Below are 6077 nucleotides of genomic sequence, written 5' to 3'. Positions count from 1 at the left end.
CTCCACTGTTTTTAACGGGAGACTAACGTTTTTCGCTTCCATCTCCCGATTTCCTGTTTTTTACGATTTTCTCCTGTTTTGGAGTTTTTCAGTCAATCATCAAAAAGTTTCATTGTCTTCTCAATAGATGGTGCTCTTTTCTGGTCTACCAATGTCAGGGGATAAGATTTTTTCCAATTAATAACTCGGTTAGTAAAAATCAATTTTTTGGAAGATTTCCAATTGCATGTTTAACGAAGCACATGCTCCTGCCGAAAATTGCAGCAGATTTCAATCTTTTTGCATCTTGAAAATATTTCACTTATTTTGAAAGTTTGAAGTTATTTTAACATGTGCTACCCTATACCTACTTATTATATAGATTATTTTCATTATAGATTGATTTTTTTTTTAAATTGGATTTTAGGAATTAAAATTTGGTAGCTACTTTTCTGGAAGAGACTGCGGAATGTATAGAACTTTAAGCAAGTTCACTACTTATTATTAGGTTTTTCCTTGGCAGTATGTTTTTCTTGCCACTACCAATTAGCTTACATCTGCCAAAAATCCCCATTTCACTTTAAATTTAGTATTTGTGTTATTTAAAAGCACAATAATTACGTCGTGAATATATGTCGCTGGTGAATAACCTATATACCTCTAGTGGAATCTCCTGTTGTTTTTTCTTCGAAGGTTGGCAAGTATGGAGAAGATGTTATAGAGTGCAACAGATCTGACTCGTATTATTTGAGAACGAGCGAGGTGGAAAAGACGTGGATTGCACTGTTTTTAAAAAACTGGTTCACCTCCCTGGACTAACTAAAGACCTTTCGAGAAATGGGGTTCTTTTTTTTCAAGCTTTTTTTCAAAATCTATGTTCATGTTGGCATTTAAAACTCTTCTCGAGCACTCTGGACGAAGCATGCGTGCTAGCCAATGATAATCCGTCATTCCCTGTTGAAATCTGTGTGTCACCTCTTTTTATGAACCCTCTGATGGTGGTGACATGCTTGCCAACTCTACTGTTTTTAACGGGAGACTCCCGTTTTTTTGCTTCGATCTCCCGATTTCCCGTTTTAAACGATTTTCTCCTGTTTTTGGAGTTTTTTCAACCAATCATCAAAAAGTTTCATTTTCTTCTCAATAGATGGCGCCTTTTTCTAGTTTACCAATGTCGAGGAATAAATTTTTTCCTATTAATAACTCATTTAGTAAAAATACATTTTTTAGAAGCTTTCCGCATTGCATGCTCAAGGAAGCACGTGCGCTGTCGAAAATTGCAGCAGATTTCAATCTTTTTGCATCTTGAAAATATTTCAATTATTTTGAAAGTTTGAAGTTATTTTAACATGTGCTACCCTATACCTACTTATTATATAGATTATTTTCATTATATATTGATTTTTTTTTGAAATTGGATTTTAGGAATTAAAATTTGGTAGCTACTTTTCTGGAAGAGACTGGGGAATGTACAGAACTTTAAGCAAGTTCATTACTTATTATTAGGTTTTTCCTTTGCAGTATGTTTTTCTTGCTGCTACCAATTAGCTTACATCTGCGAAAAATCCCCATTTCACTTTAAATTAACTATTGATGTTATTAAAAAGCATAATTTAATAATTCTGTTGTGCAGATATGTCGCTGGTGAATCACCTATATACCTCTAGTGGAATCTCCTGTTGTGTTTTCTTCGAAGGTTGGCAAGTATGGAGAAGATGTTATAGAGTGCAACAGATCTGACTCGTATTGTTTGAGAACGAGCGAGGTGGAAAAGACGTGGATCACACTGTTTTTAAAAAACTGGTTCACCTCCCTGGACTAACTAAAGACCTTTCGGGAAATGGGGTTCTTTTTTTTTCAAGCTTTTTTTCAAAATCTATGTTCATGTTGGCAATTAAAACTCTTCTCGAGCACTCTGAACGAAGCATGGGAGCTAGCCAATGATCATCGGTCACTCCCTGTTTAAATCTGTGTGTCACCTCTTTTTATGAACCCTCTGATGGTGGTGACATACTTGCCAACTCTACTGTTTTTAACGGGAGACTCCCGTTTTTTGCTTCGATCTCCCGATTTCCCGTTTTTAAAGATTTTCTCCTGTTTTTGGAGTTTTTTCAACCAATCATCAAAAAGTTTCATTTTCTTCTCAATAGATGGCACCCATTTTAGTCTACCAATGTCAGGGAACAAGAAATTTTCCTATTAATAGCTCATTTAGTAAAAATTAATTTTTTGGAAGCTTTCCAAATTGCATGTTCAAGGAAGCACGTGCTTTGCCGAAAATTGCAGCCGATTTCAATCCTTTTGCATCTCGAAAATATTTTAATTATTTTGAAAGTTTGAAGTTATTTTAACATGTGCTACCCTATACCTACTTATTTGATATTTTATTTTCATTATATAATTTTTTTTCCCGGATTTTATTGGATTTTAGTAATTAAAATTTTGTGGCTACTTTTTTTGGTAGAGACCAGGGAATGTACGAAACTTTAAGCAAATTCACGCCTTATTATTAGGTTTATTCCTTTGCAGTATATTTTTCTTTGCTACTACCAATTTGCTTACATCTGTGAAAAATCCCCATTGCACTTTAAATTTAGTATTTATTTTATTTAAAAGCATAATTTAATACTTTTGTTGTGAACATATGTCGCTGGTGAATCGCCTATATACCTCTAGTAGAATCTCCTGTTTTTTTTTTCTTCCAAAGTTTGCACGTATGTGGTGAGTGAGATGTGTGAAATTCTTCCCCATGAACATTTAAAGTGTGAAATGCTTTTGAAACACATGCTTGCGAGTGCGTGATAAGACGTTCAAAACCATCAGAGAGTCGAGATTCTTGTCCTTTGTTCGATGACTCTGAATATTACAAGCACATACTTGCCGACTCTCCTGTTTATAACGGGAGACTAACGTTTTTCGCTTCCATCTCCCGATTTCCCGTTTTTTACCATTTCCTCCCGTTTTTGCAGTTTTTTCGGTCAATCATCAAAGTTTCACTTTCTTCTCAATAGATGACGCCGCTTTCTAATCATCTACCAGGGAATAAGAATTTTTCCAATTAATAAATCATTTAGTAAAAATTTATTTTTTGAAAGCTTTCCGCATTGCATATTCAACGAAGCACGTGCGTTGCCGAAAATGGCGGCAGATTTCAATCCTTTTGCATCTTGAAAATATTTAAATTATTTTCAAAGTTGTAAGTTGTTTTAACATGTGCTACCCTGTACCTACTTATTTTATGTTTTATTTTTACTAGATATCAATTTTTTTTTTCGTATTTTAGTTATTAAATTTTGTAGCTTTTTTTTTTGTAGATACTAAGAATGTACGAAATTTTAAGCAAATTCTCCTTATTATTTGGTTTTATTTTGCAGTAATTTTTCTTGCTACTACCAATCTGCAAAAAATCCCCATTTCATTTTAAATTTAGAATTCATGTTATTTAAAAGCATAATTTAATCATTCTGTTGTGAAGATATGTCACTGGTGAATCATCTTTATACCTCTAATAGAATCTCCTGTTTTTTTTTCTTTGAAGGTTAGCAAATATGCAAGCATTTGTCATTTAACAATTCCCTTTCTGAACTGAAAAAAATGAAGACCAGTGGCAATAGATTTTACTTTTTTTACCAGCAGGGCTAAAAACAGGTTTCTGCCTGGCCCTGGTAGTAGCCGCTGTTGTACAGATTGATTTAGAAAACGGATTTACTCGAAACTTTTAATTGCTCCACTTGCATCCCTTTGCTTCTGTACAGCTCAATCAGCTAATCTCTAAATTTACAATTTAGAGATGAACGAATGAGGCTTGGTTGGGATAAGCGGGACCCCTTTTGAGAATAGTTAGGTTTTCAAACGCAGGGGTCGAAGTGGTCCTATATATCCTATATTTTCAGAAAAAGTATGAAAATCGTCCTATATTTCCTATATTTTTTGGAAATGTCCTATATTTCCTATATTCCAGTTTTCTTATCCAATTCATTTCTTTAAAACAGCAGTAAATAAACAATCTGACTTCGGATTTTTCGTCGAAAGTACGCGTGCAAACGAATTTAAAATTAAAAAACGCAACTCACTAAATCCTGCAACAGGCATCTCCTCTCATTGGCTACAGCAATATGACATCACTGTAGTGGGTGGAGTTTCGAGAACGAATTCTGAAGTCGGTTTTAGAATGTTGCGTTTGGCAACAGCAGTTTGTTTTGTTTTCCAGCGTTTTTTTTTTTTTTTTTTTTTTTCGATTTTTGTTTTCGCGGGTATATTTTTGTGTTCATTGCATTTTCTGATCGGAATGTTCTAATTGTCTTTTTGCAATCTTTTCTTTTGTGGAATTTTATCGAACAAAATATCTGTATGTTTGTGCTACAAAGCATTGGCTATTTCCTGTTAGTTCTCAACACAAAGACGGTTTTTACTTATTTATATAAGCTATGTTTGTGACACTTCTATCCCTGCAAAAATTGTGAGTTGCTGTGTTAATTATCAATAAATTTCACATTGTAGACAAAAAAAAAACAAAAAAAAAAAAACAAAGTACACTTTTTTCAAAAATTATTCTTTCAACTACAGGAAAGTCATTTCAGGTGTAAGTTATAATTTTGTTTGATGGTTTTTTTTTTAAAACAAAATCATTGACAAGAATAAATAAATAATATGTATGTATTATTTCTTTTTTCATAGCGAAACTATTCATATAATGTGTCCTATATTTGTCCTATATTTTTTGTGGAAAATGTCCTATACGTGACAAGTCGATCACTTCTACCCCTGCAAACGTCGTACAGAAGTTTTTAAACAAAAAAATTTGAACTTATTGTCTTATTTTATCTCGGACATCTCTACGTAATATGAAATGAAGTCTCCAAAAAGCGTCTGTGCGTATGAACTCGCAAAACTCGAACTGGGGCAGACCGACCGGTGAATGAACAGTCAAGCGAAATTTCTTTTTCAAAAAATCCTAGTAATTTTAAATTCTATACTATACAGGTCGTGATAGCTAAAACATTTTAATTGATCTATGTAAATATCTCTAAAAAAGAAAATCGCGGGAACTTAAATGGTACCGCTTCCGACTTTTTTAGGTGTTTGAAGAAAAAATGGCACAACGACCCAGTGAATGAACACCTTGAACAAGTAAATGAACACAAATTGGTCCAGTGAATGAACATGATAAATTTTGATTCAAAAAGAAACTCAGTTTCTTTGAGATCCATCTGTCTATCTATCTATATAACTATCTATAGCTATCGATCTATTTATATAACTATCTATAGCTATCAATCTATCTGTATAACTATCTATATCTATTTATATAACTATCTATATCTATCGATCTATTGATATAACTATCTATAGCTATCAATCTATCTGTATAACTATCTATATCTATTTATATAACTATCTATATCTATCGATCTATTGATATAACTATCTATAGCTATCTATATAACTATCTATATCTATTTATATAACTATCTATATCTATCGATCTATTGATATAACTATCTATAGCTATCAATCTATCTATATAACTATCTATATCTATTTATATAACTATCTATATCTATCGATCTATCTATATAACTATCTATAGCTATCAATCTATATAACTATCTATATCTATTTATATAACTATCTATATCTATCGATCTATTGATATAACTATCTATAGCTATCAATCTATCTATATAACTATCTATATCTATTTATATAACTATCTATATCTATCGATCTATTGATATAACTATCTATAGCTATCAATCTATCTATATAACTATCTATATCTATTTATATAACTATCTATATCTATCGATCTATCTATATAACTATCTATAGCTATCAATCTATCTATATAACTATCTATATCTATTTATATAACTATCTATATCTATCGATCTATTTATATAACTATCTATAGCTATCAATCTATCTATATAACTATCTATATCTATTTATATAACTATGTATATCTATCAATCTATTTATATAACTATCTATAGCTATCGATCTATCTATATAACTATCTATATCTATTTATATAACTATCTATATCTATCGATCTATTTATATAACTATGTATATCTATCAATCTATCTATATAA

The sequence above is a fragment of the Uloborus diversus genome, chromosome 1 (assembly GCF_026930045.1).
Source record: "Uloborus diversus isolate 005 chromosome 1, Udiv.v.3.1, whole genome shotgun sequence".
NCBI lineage: Eukaryota > Metazoa > Arthropoda > Arachnida > Araneae > Uloboridae > Uloborus > Uloborus diversus.
The sequence above is the reverse complement of the archived record's forward strand: the minus strand, read 5'-3'. Positions refer to the sequence as shown.